This window comes from Myotis myotis, unplaced genomic scaffold (assembly GCF_014108235.1).
Source record: "Myotis myotis isolate mMyoMyo1 unplaced genomic scaffold, mMyoMyo1.p scaffold_m19_p_7, whole genome shotgun sequence".
NCBI lineage: Eukaryota > Metazoa > Chordata > Mammalia > Chiroptera > Vespertilionidae > Myotis > Myotis myotis.
The window spans coordinates 71,429,682-71,448,855 of record NW_023416379.1 but is presented as its reverse complement, the minus strand read 5'-3'; the positions used below and the strand labels follow the sequence as shown (position 1 = coordinate 71,448,855).

At 39.1% G+C, this 19,174-nt stretch overlaps 1 protein-coding gene and 1 pseudogene across 1 annotated transcript in view; one reads left to right on the top strand and one right to left on the bottom strand.

The window, feature by feature from the left end:
• The window catches only part of LGSN (lengsin, lens protein with glutamine synthetase domain), a 121,305-nt gene that overhangs the window by 66,759 nt on the left and 35,372 nt on the right, over positions 1-19,174 (bottom strand). The window lies entirely within an intron of this gene.
• On the top strand, positions 16,635-16,890 carry LOC118660510 (annotated as a pseudogene).

Here is a 19,174-nt window from a genome sequence, read left to right as displayed (position 1 = left end):
CTCAGTCATGCACGGACAGGCTTTGTTAAATAGAACTAAATGAAGGAGACACCATGGGTCCTGAGCTCTGAATATAAAGAGAAACTACTGTTATTGGCATGTCCATTCCTTTCCTCTATACATCCAGTAGACACCCCATGCCATCAGACCCCAGTTAAAGAAGGGCCTCAGCATAGCATCCACAGTCAGTCACAAACCCCTCAGAGGTAACTGCTTGCATATGGGAGGGAAAATTGGAGGGAGAATGGATAAGTAGTTAATGTCATTTCTTTATTTACATTGCCAATAAAACCATGTCTTTTCCATTTTCTCAATGACTGACATTAACAGAAATGTGTCTAAGCAGATGATAGCAGGTCCTCTTGTCCTGTGGTCAATATCTAGTTGGTTATCAGAAACTCCTCAGAAGATTTTTAAAAAAATACAAAGCCCTCAGTTATGCACTCAATTTACTGAATCAAATTCTAGGAGTAGGACATATAAAGCTGTATTATTTTTAATTTGCCAGGCTTGGAATATGTTGCTCTAGTGCAGTGGTTCTCAACCGTCTGGCCCTTGAAATACAGTTCCTCATGTTGTGACCCAACCATAAAATTATTTTCGTTGCTACTTCATAACTGTAATGTTGCTACTGTTATGAATCATAATGTAAATATCTGATATGTAGGATGGTCTTAGGCGACCCCTGTGAAAGGGTCGTTCAACCACGAAAGGGGTCGTGACCCACAGATTGAGAACCACTGCGTCTAGTGAATGTAGGAATAATCCACCATGCAATTATTTTCTATCTGAAGAGCCACTATGACTTTTAGTCATTTGCAGTTCTTCTCATTATGTAAATGTGGGGTGTCTCAACTTACCTCTCCCAAGAACCAGAGAGCTTACCTCCCCACTATTGAATTTCTGTGCCACATTGCACGGGGGGAGGCACTCAGCAGACATCTCAAAAATACAGAATAGAAAGCAGCACAATCAAACTGAACTGGTATTCTGGATAGAGATGAGTCTGATACAGATCTCACAAGGAAAGAAACAGCATTTCTCCCTAGGGCACAAACCTATTTTTATATTCAAGCTATTGTCTTTTGGTAGACGGTGTCATAAGCATCACCAAGCTGAATCTACTGTTTGACAGGTAGTCTTATGTGATTGATTTGAGAAGATTCACTTTTTAGACACACTTTCTCAGCCCTCATGGGGAAGTTATGGAGGGGGTATGCCGGGGCTGACCAGCAGACCCTGAATGACAGATGAATGGATTACTCTGACACAGCATTTGCTGTGAAAGAGAGGGCTAAGGGACAGCCTGGCTAAAGGAACCAGGCAGCCTCAATTGCCTGACTTGTTAGACTTTTATTGTAGCAGCAGTTTGAGATAAAGTTTATCTTTCAGATATAATCAGTAGGGTGAGTAATATTGAGAGGACACATGTTTTTATAATGTCCCTTAAGCAAGGAAACCCAAAGATTAAGTATAAAGATTCCAGTAAACACCTAGGAGTCTGCATGTGCACAGATTTGTTTGGAAAGGTCAAGGAATAATTAAGGGCACCCCTTCGACACTCCCCTAAGACAGAATTCGGATAAACAGGCAGGTGGCCTTCCAACGCTTTCCTTTTCTCAGAATGTCCTCTTTACCAACTTTCCAGCCAAGTCTCATGTGCTCCCCAGCAGGGGTATTTTTATTTGTCAGGTTGGCCACCAAGGTAAAATTGTGTTTTATTGTTGCATCAAGATGAAAAATAGTTGTATTCTTTTTTTTCCCCCTAAATATGTGTGCCCTTTATCCTCATTCTAGCTGTCTCAAGTTCTATTTGCCTTTTACATGTTAAGTTTTTTGCTTTGCATTTCATACACATTTAAATATTTTCAGTAACTTCATGTCAACACAGAAACCCTATTTGGAAATAGAACTCACTTTGCAGGAGGAAAAAGATGGAATTTTTTTTGTCCAATGGAGAACCAAGCAAGTAGCTATCAAAAGTAATGGTTGTCAAATCTGTGTAATAACACTGAAACTTCCTAATATAAAATTTTACTATTTTTCCAATCACAAAGATAAGATATGCTCATTGTTGAAAAAGTTAGAAAACATCAAATCACAAAGGATGAGACTGAAATCAGCCTTTGGGTCCACTACCACATAATGGTTTACAACTCCATTCCAATCCCCTGTAGCTACCCTGCAGCATTTTTGAGGATGGACAGATGAGGACTAGAAGGCTCATTGAGTTCAGTGTCCATGTATAGCTTCACTTCCACCAAGCAGATGTACCCACACATATTTGGAAGAAGGAAAGAGGTCGTGTCTGCACTTCTGCTCTCTGCTGTCCAGCGCAGTCCCTCTGGTGTTAGTCTTTCTGCTTCAGTGTAACAGAGATGACAATGTCTGTTCCCTGGCTTAGTCACTGTACCATTTTGCTGGTGTAAATCTCAGCTGAGGTAACTTGGTCCTGGAGCCAGCAATCATGGCAACAGCTTCTAGATCATGGCAGAGAAAACAGCCAACCTGGCAAGTCTGACAGTCATTTCTGGAAACCCAGTCAACAGCCTGCTTCTTAAGCCTTTACAATAATTTTGTAAGCACATACTTCTCTTATAAATTTTCTTTCTAGAATATCTTTTTTTTACCTGCAACTGAACTTACATTGTATTAATGATAATCTCATAAATCAGGGTAATCACTGTTAACATTTCATTGTCCCTCTTTATAACTATAGCTGTATGCTAGTATATGTGCACACATGTAGTTTTTTTTAAGTGGAATGGTATAGAATATTAGAATATTATTTGCAACTTAAGAGAAAAGTTTATAATGGAAAATAAAGAGGTGGATGTAAATCAGTTTAAACTCGCCTGTAATATGTGTGCCTGTGGTCACAGGAAAACTGTTTGAATCAGAGTTTACAGTAGTAAGTAGGTGGTCACAGTACACTATGATCTACTTACTGGCTGAGGAAATACCTTTCTTTGTTCAAATGTAGCCACCACCCTGAATTCCCACATTAGGTTGACTTTGGTACTGAAAGAAGGATGTTCATATCAGGACAAACTTTGCCTTTTTCTCTAGACCCCACTCTTCTGTGAAATAACTTCTTCAGAAAAGCAATGTCAAACAGACTAGCATTTCTTCAGTGAAAATCTCCCAAGGTGAAGCCTTTTCAATACAACTTTTTGATGCTATTTTAAATTGTTTTTCCTAAAAGACAAAGGTTACTACAAATTACCTCATCACCATAGGTTTGCAAAGTAATCCATTCATCTGGAAAATTTTAAGTGGTACCAACATATGACCCATGATAACTCTTATTACAGTAAGAAATCATATAGAAAATGCAGGTGATAGTGGTTATCATCCGTCCATCTTGTCCAAACCTAGACAAGGAAGCAAAGGAACTCAGACTTGCTGGCAGAGTATGGCATTATACCTGAAAGCATAGTGTCATCTAGGGAAAAAGAAAGGTCTCTCTCCACCATTAGTTGAATGTCAGCAAAAAGTCACTGTGGGATAATATTGCTTCTTTAATTCCAAGGAAGATTTTCTTTCCTTACTAGGTGACAGCTCTTAATTAAGTATTATATAATGTTTTCACCCTCATGCTGGACCTATCAGCACATATATTAAGCTTTCTGGTAACTTAAGAATAAAGGCAATTCTCAAATTGCCATTTCTTTTAAAACCATCACTGTTTCTCTTAATTTTCCAGAGGAAAGGGAAGCATAAAATGGAATTCGCTAATATTGTATTTCCTCTGCAAAATCTATTAAATTGAGTAGGTAAGCATTTTAAAATATATAGAATGCCAGCCACATTGGGGAGAGCTTTATACTTCTAAATGCATTCAGATAAAATATCTCCCCACCATAAATACTTACCAGTAATATTTATTTCAACAGTAAAACTCTGTTTATCCAAAATTATTTGTTTGTATGTGAGCACACACACATATCCTTGTACCCAGGGTGACAAGTATATATTCACCAGGGAAAGTATACACCAGCACAGACTAGACTAAAGTTTAGAGATAAACATTTTGAACAGGCTTTTTGTTTTTATTCAGATATCCCACATTATCTGAGGATTGTAGTGCAAATCATGCCCTTATGACTAGAAATGAGACATAACAGATTACATTAATTCTGCTAAATGTTTACTGAATTAAACTCCTCTCCTATTTGTGCGGGACACAAGCAAGTCAAAAGTAGTAGAATAGCCCTAACTGGTTTGGCTCAGTGGATGGAGCATCAGCCTGCGGACTGAAGGGTCCTGGGTTTGATTCCAGTCAAAGGCACATGCCTAGGTTTCAGGCTCGGTCCCCAGTAGGAGGCCTGCAGGAGGCAGCCAATCAATGATTCTCTCTCATCACTGATGTTTCTATCTCTCTCTCCCTCTACTTTCCTCTCTGAAATCAATAAAAATATATTTTAAGTAGTAGAATAAATGCTATAATTATACAGTACAATAACCTCTAATATCCATGGAGTAATTTATAGCTTAATAACACCTTTCACCCAAGGTATTATATTTAATTCTCTAAATCTGTGAAATAACTGATTTTTACCATCTCCATTAAAAATAAAGTTCTGAAAAGGGTAAATAACTTATTTAGGGTTCAGTATGCTATCTGTACTATAAACTTAGGATTTGAGAAACTATTTTTTGAGCCACCCTTTCAAATTCTCTCTACCTCATTTTAGCTCTGGTTATCCATTACCACCCTCTCTCATACACCAACTCTCTCTTTTTTTCTTAATTTTTTTATTGATTTCAGAGAGGAAGGGAGAGGGAGAGAGAGAGATAGAAACATCAATGATGAGAGAGAGTCATTGATCATCTGTATGCCCCCTACTGGGGATGGAGCCCACAACCCAGGCACATGCCCTGACAGGGAATGAAACCGTGACCTCCTGATTCACAGGTCAATGCTCAAGTACCGAGCCAGGCCGGCCGGGCCACCAACTCTCTCTTAACTACTCCCTCTAACTTGACATTCTAAAAGGCACCCAAATGCCTGGCTTCATTTCCTAGACTCCACGTATGCTTATCATATTCATACTCTCCTCTGCTACTAACCCTTTAAACTAGCCTAAATTACCCATAAACCACAAGCCCATGATTACTGTGGATACAAATTGGCTGCCTTCCTAACAGTCCTCCTCAGCAGCTTCCTTGACTGAATGGTCTTGAATTCATTTGGTGTCTACCTCTTTCCATAACAGGAACCAAAGAGGGGTTACCCCATTCTCAGTTCCCAGGGTAATCCTGATAAGCCTATGCCAATAATTACAACCCCATTTCTTTGGTTAGGGATTGGTTTAAGCATGGTCACATAACATAATTCTGTCCAATGAGACATGAGAAGAGAGTATTGTTGTGCCCAGATTTCAAGATTCCCAAGAACCCACAGGGAGCCAGCGAGTCCGATGCAAAAGCAAAGAGTCATTTATTTCAAACCTAGGTTTGGCTCCCCTGGCCCCCCCCCCCCTTACTGGCACAGCAGCAGGTGGCAGAGAGAGGGAAAACTCTGTGTGGAGAGAGGTTTTATAGGGGGTTGGGGTAAGGGGAGGAGAAAGGACTGTGGGCCCTGCCGATTGGCCAGGCGTGAGTCGGTGTCTCATTACACAGGATGTGGACATAGTGATGGCGTGCACTTCCCTTGACTATCATTGGCCAGTCCAGAGAAATCCTGGGCGTGGCCAGCAGCGGCTTGGCTTCCGGGAAGAAGCCTTGCTGAGCACATGGCCAAGGTAAGATGGAGGGCATAACCCTTACCCTGGGGCAAGGTGGAGGGCGTAGTCCTCGCCCTTTCAAGTATATGGGAGAAACTTATGGGGAGGTTTTCCAACCTTGTTTTAGTCTCAATTGTGTTCTCCCAAAATTTATGTTGAAGCTTACGAAAGGGGCCACATGCTAACCTGACAAGCTCAGGGAAGGCCTGCATGGAAGTCTTGCAAACTCAAAGACCTAAAGTAACCACAAAGGATGGTCTGAAATTAAACTTTAACTAAAAGCAGTTATGCTTGGTAGTCGCATCCTAGGCCGGTATCTTCATTGACAAGGTCAACCTTTACCTTAACTGAGCCTATCTGTCTTTTTGCATCTATGATAACATATCCTTGAAATGTCTGGGTAAATTGTAACTTCCCTTTTTCTGAAACCCTTAGGGCACAGCCTAATGTGCCTGGCTGCCAGGACAGATACCATAGATTCCTTCATTGTTATTGTTATCATGTTAATTGTTGACTTTTAACTATCCTGTACCCATCTAAGTAAAAGAAGTATGTGTCTATCATTTTACTCTTTATCCAGTCCCAGAGTTTTCCCTGCTTTGCTTTCTCCCGCCTCTCTAATCTATCACCAATGGATTTCATGTAACCCACCTACAGCCCATCCTTTGATTGCAATGTATAAAAACAGATGAAAAACCACCATTCTCTGGAGCATTACCCCAATCCATTGAAATTCTGCCTCCCAGCAATTGTCAACAGTTTGGCTCAAATAAACTCACAAAAATTTACAGGTTTGAATGTTTTTACATTAACAAGCTCTAATCTCCACTTCCTCAAAATGTGATTATGTCTAGAGATAGGGCCTTTGACAAGGTAATTAAGGTTAAATGAGATCATATGGATGGGCCATTATCCAATCTGACTGGTGTCATAATAAGAGACAATTTGAACACACAAAGAGACACCAACAAGAGAAGAAAGCCCATGTGAGGATGCAGCAAAAAGGTAGTCAGGACCACCTGCAAGCCAAGGAGAGAGGCCTCAGGAAAAAACAACCCTGCTGACATCCTGATCTCAGATTTCTAGTCTCCTGAACTGACTAAATAAATTTCTGGTGCAAGCTGCCCAGCCTGGTGCTTTGTTATGGCAGCCCTAACTAACTAATGCAGGTCCTAGAGCTAAAGATAAATAGTATTAATAATGGTCAGGGAACAACTGGCTCAGAGCGTCTTTGGAAAAATAAGAGTGACCTTGTGGTTAGTCTAATGTGGTTGTAACAGACAAAAAGGCATCAGAACAGAAGATAATCTTGTCCTTAATGCAAACCTTGTGCTTTCGCTCAGAAGTCATCTTGGGATGCACATATTTAAGCACAATGCACATGCAGTAATAACTCCTGCTTAGTTTATAAAGATGAAATACAAATAGGAAGAAGAAAAAAGAGAAAGAAGGAGGAGGAAGAATTGGGAAAGAGCTAAACCAAGCATGTCAAACTCGAGGCCCGCAACAAATATTTTTTGTGGCCCAGCCAAAATAACGGTATGTATGTCATGACTTAAGTTTTACAATATCCTGTTATACATAATTATTAATAATGAACTACAACGTTTGCTAATGACTGATTACTATAATTGTGTTGCATTCATTTCCCTTGTGCCCCTTGCAAGCAGGCGCACAATTTCTCTCCACTAATACTAGCAGTGAATATTCTAGCAGCCGATTGCCACGTCATTAGTCTTGGACTGATTTGTTTGGTGTGCGCAACAGGAAATATTTCACTTTCAGGGTACCAGAAAAATAGGTTTATTGGTGTTACACTTATTAATTTGTGCAGTTATTCAGTGTCTGGTAAATTAATGTTCAAGAAATGCTGGGGTTGGACCAGGGGTCCCCAAAGGTGTGGACAGAGTCGGCGAAGAAGGAATGACACGGAGACAGCGTTCAGTTGATCAGCAGCCTAGCCAGGATCTCTAGCCAAGTTCTGGTCAGGATCTCCAGCGAAGTTCTGTTCAGGATCTCCAGCCAGGCTCTGTGTCCATGTTCTCTTGCTAGGTTCTCCAGCCAGGTTCTGTAGCCATGTTCCCTCGCTAGGTTCTCCAGCCAGCTTCTGTTCAGGTTCTCCAGCCAGGTTCAGTCACCAGGTTCTAGTCAGGTTCTCTTGCCATGTTCTATCCAGGTTCTGTAGCCAGGTTCTGTCTCTAGGTTCTTCAGCCAGGTTCTGTCCAGGATCTTTTGCCATGTTTTCTTGCTAGGTTCTGTCTCTAGGTTCTGTGGCCAGTTTCTGTCCAGGATCTTTTGCCATGTTCTCTCACTAGGTTCTGTCTCTAGGTTCTGCCTCTAGGTTCTGAGGCCAGTTTCTGTCCAGGATCTTTGCCATGTTCTCTCCAGCGAAGTTCTTCTGTCTCTAGGTTCTGTGTCTAGGTTCTGTGTTCTAAGTTCTGTCTCTTGTTGTCTTGTTACATCTGTATGTATACCAGTTGATTCCAATCCTATCAATCTCTATTCCAAAGGTTAGGGCGTTTCTTATCTCCATTCCAGGGAATAAAGATTATGTAGCTTAAGCATGATTGTTCGTAGTTAAAGTGATTAATTACCCGCCTGGCACTTAGTTAAGGGGTTTTATTCCCTCCCTAACTTCAGGGGAAAATCCCTACCTGGGGAAACAACCTTTCTCAGAGAGCTGACCTTGGTTAAAACACATAGTGCCAAGAAGGTGAGCAAACATATTAAAAACAGTATGCCATATATGCCAGGTCCCTTGAAACAGCAAGGATGGACCGGCTCCCGGCAAAGAAAAATAATTTTTATTAAAATGTTCTATTATTTTATGTTAATGATTACTCATTTATTGCAGCCTTTTGTATTCAGCACGTCTCTATCAAAATAAACCTACATTTCTATGGAAATTGAAGCTTTTGTTTTTTTGTGGCTCACATAAACTTAAACCTTGTTTATATGGCCCATGTTAGCCTTTAAGTTTGACTTGCTTGAGCTAAATCTTTTAAGTGTTAACTCATCTAATTTCTAGAACCACCCTATGAGGAACTAAATGTACCAGTATTGTCCCCACTTTGCATAGGAGGAAACTCAATAACGGAAAGATTAAGTTAATTGTCTAGAGGCACACAGTAAGTGGAAGAGCTAAAATAAATAGCAGGTCCATAAGAAAGAATCACAAGAAAGTTTAAATTTTTAAAGACTCCATTTTCTAGTACTACTCTTACATTTTGTTACTAATTGAGTAGAAAAGAACCTTACCTTAATTTACATTTTCAGATAGACAGGGGAGGATATTGGCTCTGATTCATTTCTTATCTTGTGTTTCTATGTGCTCATTTTTAAACAAGCAAAAGTAACATACACTCAAATTATAACACACCAGACTTATTCTGGCAAAACAACCCATTGTCTTCTGCTTCTACCCTTGACCCCATTGCAAAATCCACACAATCTGATATAATAGGGAGAGAGGAAGGAATAGGAAAATTTGAATAAACTGTGTGGTTTTAAGCTTAATGAAAGCATGGCTTATGTTTTGAACAATGATTCTTTGTGGTTATCCCAAATCCGATTTGTATACTGAACTCTAAACATGGTTGCATTTCAATATGAAGTATGTAAACCAGTGAACAAATTATATTTTGTGACTATCTTTACCAATGGAAAAGATCATGTCGCTACAATTATTCCAATACAGAAATACACAAAGATGGTGTATACAGAAATAAATTGTTAAAGATCATGAAATGCAATCATTTTTAAATTATTTTTGGCAATAAAAATAATATTGGTCAGTGCTCTCTGGAAATAAAGTGCATTAATGATAAGCACATGTTTCAAAATTTAACTCCTTTTTCTACCCCAATCCAATAAGAAAATGCTCTAGGTTGAAATTAATATGGCCTGAAGAAAAGTTACCTGCTGTGAATGCTAAATAAGGAGACTGTGGGAAGGAAGGGAAAGCATCCTATGGGTGTCAGAAACTGCATAAGAGAAAGAATAATTCTACAGCTGAGGGATGTGGGTTCCTTCTTTATGAATAAGCCTCTGTAGGCTTTGCTTAGGTATCTATTATTTATTAAGCTCCTGAGTGTGTTTGCTGCAGGTGGATTCTTTTTAGAAAGAAACAGAAAAATCTAAAGTTTAAAAAAATATCAGATTTAGAATAGTTGAAAAAAGGAAGAAAAAGATTCTATAAATTTGGGTTAACTGTTATCTCCATAAGGTACATGATTTATTGCCAAATTCACCATGTCAATGCTAGTGATACTTTTTTTATTATTAGCAGGGAGCATATTATGACAGACAAAGTGAATTTGTTTTATTGAAAATCAGAATTGAATGAGTTCAGATAATGTCTTTTAACTTTCTTAATTTACTCCATTCACTCAAATTTTATCAATGTGAGTGGGAGAATATGCACTACTTTTACTTTCCCTTTGAATTACAGGCCTCAGTTAAATACACAAACAGCATTACTGAATATTGCCAGATCACAACTATTGCTAATAGAAAGAATATTTACACAGGTAAGACTCATTTAAGGTCACATGAAATGTCACTTTTTTAAAAAACATGGTAATAGAGACATATTTGCTGTTATATAATTTACTTATACTATATAGATGCCGTTAGTAGTCAATCTTATGTGGGTCTCAAAAAAAAAAAAACAAACAACCCCAAAACATGACATTTTCAAATTATCTTAGTTGTTGTAGGTTTAAAGATACATAAGGAAGTCAGGTTGTATCTTAGCAACTACTCAGCCAGGCAGCTGGAATTCCAGTACAGTTTATTCAAGACACATACTAACCTTGGAGTACTGACAGCAGCTCTCACACCCAATACCTGCAGAAGCCTGTTCAGTAGTCAACCTCTATGGCTTCCTATGACAAGGACTCCATCTCAACTTCTGACTGGGCTGATCTTCATCTCTGTTTCTGCTACTTCTCTGACTGCATTATGACTTCTGAAGCCTCAATGGTTCTCTTAGCTTCTGCTCTCTTTTTAAAATTTTCCTCCAGAAATTCCAAAGAGAGATCAGCTTTGTGAGTCGGTCAACACACAATATTGACCATCCTTATTGGGCAGAGTGTAGTAATGGGCCACTTCATAGATGAATGAATAGTACTTTAGCTTTCCGTCTTGGTTCAAGGATCAATCCCTTCAATTTAAGTCACCTGGCCCCTAAGAGAAGGAGTCACGTGATACAAAAGCATGATGGTCCAGTGAGTATATAAACACTTCCCGCTGCTTTTCACAAAATGAGGCTATAAACATGGAAACTTTTCTCGGAAGAGTTTCTGGGGATGGTGGACACATAGAGGAATGTGGTCTTCTCTCCAGTGTATGCTTTCTTTGAAGAAATCGGTGACATTAAAGTTTAAAATTTTAAAAACAACAGTGCTGGTTTTATCCTCCCACACAAAAGTTGGGATTACACTTAGTTATTTTCAGGATTTTCTTGCTTTCTACATAGATTTAATTCTCTGTTAATGTATTGCTACATAATTGTCTCTGCTAATCTGATCCGTAGCCCAGGCTCCTCCACCTGGAAGGCTCCTTACTGGGGAACTTGACACTTTCCTCCGCTCTGAGTACACAGTACTTTCCTACTCCTAGCCCTTCCCTCCTTTCCTGCGCCCGCCCGACCCTTGGGTTCATTAAATGGCAAGAGCCTTCAGTTCAGCAGAGATGATGCCCAGACTCTCACATCCGTGTTGATCCACATGACCCTCAACTGGCACCCAATTCCAGAAAAAGCGAGAGCCAGCACTTTCTCTGGTTTAGCCATTCATTTATCCTATCCACGTAAGTGATTCAAGGCTTGACTGCTGCATTTATTTTGTTGTTGTTGTTTTTAATATATTTTATTGATTTTTTACAGAGAGGAAGGGAGAGGGATAGAGAGTTAGAAACATCGATCAGCTGCTTCCTGAACATTCCCTACTGGGGATGTGCCCGCAACCAAGGTACATGCCCTTGTCCGGAATCGAACCTGGGACCTTTCAGCCCGCAGGCCGGCGCTCTATCCACTGAACCAAACCGGTCAGGGCTAATTTGGCTTGTTGCTTTAATGGGCAACACCTGGCAACGCATCTTCCTCCAGCTTAGCTAGCACCCCTCCCAGGGAGGGAGGTATGGAAAGCCTGGTCAGGAGCCGGAACTCCCACACCCACCAGGCAACGGCAAGGTGGTGTCCCTCTTCCGCTGTTGGAGGGGTATCCGAGAAAGCTGGCCATAGCAGGAGGTTTAAAGAAGGTGCAGGATCTCATAACACTCAAAATGCCCAAGTTTCCATCAAAAATCACCCTAAATCCAAGAACCGGGAAGATCTCAAACGATAATAAAAAGACGTCAGAGATAATAGGATTACCTGACAAAGATTTTAGAGAAACCAACATAAAAACATTTCAGAGCAATTATAAGCACACCTGAAAGACGTTTTTCAAAAAGAAAATCTCAGCAAAGAAATAATGTCAACAAAGTAATAGAAGACATGAAGAAAAAGTAAGTATTCTTGTAATATCAAGAAGGAGGAAAGAAAACACATAGGTCATTACAATAGACTTTTCTTCTCTTGAGTTTTAAATTATGTTGAAGCAACATAATTTAATTATGTCTGATATCATTCTAAATGGAGAGAGTACAGGAACATAAAGGATAGTAAGTTTTCTATGTTTTATTCAAACTAGCAAAACGAGAAACTCAGTAGAAGTTTTCTAAGTTTTGCACATGTAACATAATACTAGAGCAACCACTCCAAGGTCTATACAAAGAGATACACTAAAAAATAATATAGATAAATAAAAATAGAATTTAAAAATTGTTCAAGTACCCTCCAAGAAGGGGAAAAATAAAGAGAATACAAAAAGAAAACAAAAATATTAAATGGCAGACTTAAATCCTAATATATTGATCATTGTATTAATGTAATTGGTCTAAATACACCAATTAAAAGACCACTCCCTTCCCCCTAAAAAAACCACAAACTACAATAACTCAATACAAAATGAATAAAAAAGATTCATTATAACTATTAAGAAAATTTAATTCATATTTTAAAATTCTCAGAAAAGAAATTTCTAGACCAGATGGTTTCACTAAAGAATTGTACCAAACATTGAAAGAAGAATTAACTACACAATCTCTTCCAGAATGCAGAAGAGCAAGGAACACTTCTCAATTTATTTTATAAGGCTAGTGTTACGCTGGGACCCACACAGTACCAAAAAAAAAAAAGAAGAAGAAGAAAGAAAGCTGTAAACCATGATTTGCAAACCACATATCCAACAAAGACTAGTATTGAAAATATAAAAACAACTGTCAAAACTCGCCAGTAAAAAAAAAAATAAATAAACAATCCCATTAGAAAACTGGCAAAAGATATGAAGAGACATTTTACTGATGACTATAAGCATATGAAAAAAGTTCAACATGATCAACAATCAGGAAATTGCAACATGAAAACCACAATGAGGTATAACTATACCATTTCAAAACGGCAACATTAAAAAAAAAAAAAGGAGTGACACTAAATGTTAGCAAGGATTCAAGAAACTGGATCACTCAGTGATTGCTGGTGGGAATGTGAAATGGTACAGCCACTCTGGGGGCAGATTGAGAGTTTCTTAAAAAGCTAAACATGCAATTACTACACAACCCAGCAATTGCATTCCTAGGTATTTACCCCAGAGAAATGAAGACTTATGTTCACACAAAAACCTATACATGAATGTTTACAGCAGCTTTATTCATAATAGCCAAAAACTGGAAACATCCCAGATATCTGTCACTGAGCAAATAATTAAATGAACTGTGGTATAGCTACCTTGTATGTTGTGTAATACTGTTCTGTAATAAAAATGTATGGACCTTTGATACTTGCCTCAACTTGGATAAATCTCCAGATAATAATATGTAGGCGATGGGTGGAGCCAATCCAAAAAAGGTTATACACTGATTCCATTATGCAACCTTCTTGAAATGATAAAATTATAGAGATGGAGAGCAGATTAGTAGTTATCAGAGGTGAAGAGGTGATAAGGGTGGATGTGGATGTAGCTATCAAAGGCAACAGGAGGGATCCTGGTGATAATAGGAAGTTATGTATCTTGACTCTGTCAATATCTTGGATATGATGGGTACTAGAGTTTTACAAAATGTTACCATTGGGGAAAATGGGTCAAGCATACAAAAGATCTCTCCGTATTATTCCTTACAACTGCGTGTGAATCTACAATTACTCAAAATTAAAATTCTATTTTTAAAACTTTTTTTTAAATGCAAGGGAAAAGATGACAGTCCTCAGCCAGTTAACATGACAAGGAAATACTTGGGGGGGGGGAAATGAGAGTGCCTTCGGTCCCAGACTATGACACCACAATTTTTCTCAAACTACAAAAAGGGGTTATTTTACATTGAATTTCATAAAGCATGTTAACTTCCTAGCATCCAATGTTTATGGCCCATAGGAATTTGGTTCTCCCTTTTGATTCTACAGTTCTGATACAAATTAAATTTATGTTGATCCAACTAGGAGTTGCTAAACCCCATAAAGCAATTATAGTCATAAAGAGATGCTGAAAATTGATACTGAAACTGTTCAACCCACACCCTCCTCCCACCCCTCCACCTCCTTCACACACACACAAAGTGCTTGCCTTCTGTGCATGTGCTGAGAGTGTATCCCAGGGAACCGTGGGTTGCATGAAGGTCTTGATTTTAAATTCTCCTTCATTAAATATAAGTCAAGAACAAACTATTACCATGACTTTCTGAATAACTACAGCATAAAATAGCTAATGAAACAGACATGCCCTGTTTCTCCATCTTTCATAGTTTGGGGCATTATCCTTTTGTATGCAGATGAGGGTCCAACACTAACAGTTATGTAAAAACTGACCGTTGGCCCTGGAGGGGTAGCTCATTTGGTTAGTGTCCTCCTGATGGTCCAATCCCCATTCAGAGCACATATATGAATCAACCAATGAATGCATAAATAAGTGGAACAACAGATGGATGCTTCTCTCTCTTTCTCTTTCTCTCTCTAAAACCAATTAAAAAAATAAAATAAAAAGACTGACCCGTGGGAAGTTATTGACCTTTTCTCTTTTCACAGTCACTTCTTTTTTTTCCCCCCAAGATAATAAATACCATAGCTATTGTTCTGCTGCAAATCTGTATTTTCCCTCACCCCAGGTGTAGAAAACTAAAAATATAAGCAGAGGCAGATTGAGGAAGGGGGGTGGCAGTTCAGGGGAGGATATTCCTGATCTGCCTCCACACAATTTAAAAAGTCTCAAAACAGAGTGTCAATTATTTAATGTACTAATTTGAAATGTTTGGAAAACAAACATGCAGAGCATGAAAACAGTTCATCGTAGTTTCCAGTCAAGTCAGTTCTCAGTTTTGCACTCTAATCCTTTTCTTAGTAATTCAGTGTTTTTTTAGTTACTAAATTATTATAAATGTGTTTTTCTCTTTGTGGAGAGCTTGGTTAAAATAAGATTATGAAAAGGAACACTGTCTTCTTGTGACTAAATTATAGAAAGCTGTTATCATAATCAAATTGCCTAAATGTTAAAAATAGTCTCACTTCCTCAAAACTCTGCACACAACTGAAAACCAATCTGAGGTAGAATGAGTAGATGAAATTTACATCCATCGGTTCAAATAAAGTGTAGCCTCCACTAGAGACCTGTTTTCTTCAAGTTGTGGATTTAAAAAGCTATTCACATAACCTAATTATCTCTACAGCCCAGTATTCAACAAATAGCACAATAAATAGTAACACCATCATTTTTAATTTGATATATAATTGAAGTCATGTGACAGAACATAAATTATAGCAGTTAGAGTATGCTGTTTTCATAACAAAAATAATTTGTTGAAAAAATAAAACAGCTATTTTTGTGATTTTCCCTCAGACTTAGACCAGCATTCCAGTGGCTCTAGGTGTTCGATTTTTTTGTAACCAAACACTACTATTAATAACACCTCAATATAAAAACAAAATGTTTTCACAATAAAGCAGGTCTCCCACCCACCTTCTTCTCCCACAAAATGCTGCTTGTATTCCAGCTTGTGTCCTCCTCCCTAAGTAAATTTGCTGTTAATTTTGTGGCTTGGGGAACAGGTATTTGTCTACAGGGCTGGACAAATGACTGAATAAGCACATAATTCTTTTAAATAAGCAGGACATTCCAACACAGCCCGCATAACAACTTCTAGGTACTCAATCTTGTGACCCAGAACTATCTGCAAATTTTCTGCTGTTATTCACTCACTCACATTCAAAGGAATGTCCTCACATATTTATGACTGGGAGAAAAATCAGAGTCTCTGATGTTCAAGTCTTACAAGATAAAATTTTGTCTCAGAAGCTGTGACTGAAAAATTTTTTCATCTAATGAAAGTATAGCAAGTTTTTGACCTTGGCAAAGGTCAAGGAAAGCAGGGGGGAAGTCAATGTTTGACTTTAATCATTCTAGAAACTTTTTAAAAAAATATATTTTATTGATTTTTTTACAGAGAGGAAGGGAGAGGGAGAGTTAGAAACATCGATGAGAGAGAAACATCAATCAGCTGCCTCCTGCACACCCCCTACTGGGGATGTGCCCGCAACCAAGGTATACATGCCCTTGACTGGAATCCAACCTGGGACCCTTCAGTCCGCAGGCTGACACTCTATCCACTGAGCCAAACAGGTTAGGGCCATTCTGGAAATTTTTTATTTAAATCAGCAACTATTTACTGGGAACACACTCTTTACTAGGTACTATATGAGGAATAGCAGTCAGCATAGCCAGGCATGGTCCCAACAGTATAGATTGCCTAATCAAAGACAATCATCAACACATTGAGCAGCAAGCTACCTCAGGGACATCTTTAGGAGTCAGCAACATGACAGAAGACAGCAAGACCCCAATCAAGAACTAGAAAACTGCCCTTCTTGACACCCCCTTCCCTAACCAGACCAGACCAGACCAGGAACTGTTGGCAGAATTAGCTGGACTTCCACTGCTGTGAGGAGACAATGACCACTGATGTCTCCATGTGTGAATGGTACCAGTAGGTGTACTAGTCCCTCTGCCATGTCCTGGGTGTCTCTGCCTGGGATGATCACAGGGCAGAAGGCACATTTCCTGAAAAGATCTGAACTGGCTCCACCCCGCCTCTCCTCTGTCCTCCACACTTTTCTCAGGGAGGTGAAGGGGGATCTGGGAATATCCCATCCTGAGATCCTAAAATATGGCTTAACTCATAATAAATACTTGTTGGAAAAGTGTAAAAGAAAGACAATTATCAATCAGGTATTACAGGTAGAAAAAGTATGACAAAAGTAGCTCTGGCTGGGTGGCTCGGTTGGAGTATTTTCCTGTACACCAAAAGGTTGCAGGTTCAATTCCCTGTCAGAGCAAATACCCAGGTTGTGGGTTTGGTCCCTGATCAGGATGCAACTAATTGATGTCTCTCTCTCTCTCTCTCTCTCTCTCTCTCTCTCTCTCTCTCTCTCTCTCCCCCCACCCCTTCCTCTCTCTTTAAAATCAATAAAAACATAGCCCAGCCCGACCGGTGTGGCTCAGTGATTGACTGTCAATCTATGAACCAGAAAGTCATGGTTTGATTCTGGTCTGGGCATATGCCCAGTTTGCAGGCTTCATCCCCAGTGTGGGGCATGCAGGAGGCAGGCAATCAATGATTCTCTCTCATCATTGATGTTTCTATCTCTCTCTCCCTCTACCTTCCTCAATGAAATCAATAAAAGCAAGAATAATAATTTTTAAAAAAACACATAGCCCAGTGCCAAGACTGACCAGTAGATCCTGAGTGATGGATGAATGGATTACTCTGACACAGCATTTGCTGTGAAACAGAGGGCTAAGGGACAGCCTGGCTAAAGGAACCAGGCAGCCTCGATTGCCTGCCTCATTAGGCTTTTATTGTAGCAGCAGTTTGAGATAAAGTTTATATTTTAGATACAATCAGTAAGGTAAGTAATATTGGGAGGACACATTTTTTTGTAATGTCCTTTAAGCAAGGACACCCAAAGATTTTTTTTTTTTTTTTTTTGGAGCTCGTTTTTATTTTTTATTTTTTTTTATTTATTTATTTATTTATTTATTTATTTATTTATTTATTAATTAAGATTTTTAATTAAATCTTTATTGTTCAGATTATTACATTTGTTCCTCTTTTTTCCCCCCATAACTCCCCTCCTCCCAGTTCCCGCCCCACCATCCGCCCTCACTCCCCACCCACTGTCCTCATCCATAGGTGCATGATTTTTGTCCAGTCTCTTCCCGCATCTCCCACACCCCTTTCCCCCCCAAGAATAGTCAGTCCATTCCCTTTCTATGTCCCTGATTCTATTATAATCAACAGTTCATTCTGTTCATCAGATTATTTATTCACTTGATTCTTAGATTCACTTGTTGATAGATGCATGTTTGTTGTTCATAATTTGTATCTTTACCTTTTTCTTCTTCTTCCTCTTCTTAAAGGATACCTTTCAGCATTTCATGTAATACTGGTTTGGTGGTGATGAACTCCTTTAGCTTTTCCTTATCTGTGAAGCTCTTTATCTGACCTTCAGTTCTGAATGATAGCTTTGCTGGATAAAGTAATCTTGGTTGTAGGTTCTTGGTATTCATCACTTTGAATATTTCTTGCCATTCCCTTCTGGCCTGCAAAGTTTCTGTTGAGAAATCAGCTGACAGTCGTATGGGTACTCCCTTGCCAAAGATTAAGTATAAGGATTCCAGTAAACACCCAAGGGGTCTGCACCTGCACAGACTTGTTTGGAAAGGTCAAGGAATAATTAGGGGCACCATCTTCGGCACTCCCCTAAGTCAGAATTCCAATAAACAGGGCAGGTGGCCTTCCGCACACTTCCCTTGTCTCAGAACGTCCTCCTTACAAACTTTCCAACCAAGTCTCGCATGCTCCCCAACAGCCCAGCTGGTATTGCTCAATTGGTTGAGCATCATCCCATGAACCAAAGGGTCACTGGTTTGATTCCTGGTCAGGACACATGCCTGGGTTGTGGGCTCAATCCCCAGTGGGGGGCCTGCAGGAGGCAGCTGATTGAGTTTTTCTCACATCGATGTTTCCCTCTCTCTCTCCCTCTCCCTTCCTCTCTCTCTAAAATAACATAAATCTTTTCTTTTAAAATCAATGAAAACATATCCTCAGGTGAGGATAAAAAAAACTAGACTAAAGTAATAAAAATATGGCACTGGATGCAAGGTTCACTCTTTGAATGTTGGGATTACATAAACCCAGATGCCATATCTTTATTTTCTCAATCATGAGAATCCTTTCCCCTTCGCTTCTTTGAGCTCTTTTTTAATAAGACATATTTTATTGTGTCTCCTCAAACCAGCTGTAAACAAGATCTATGAAAGGAATATGCTATATCATGTAGGACTTGAACCAGATAA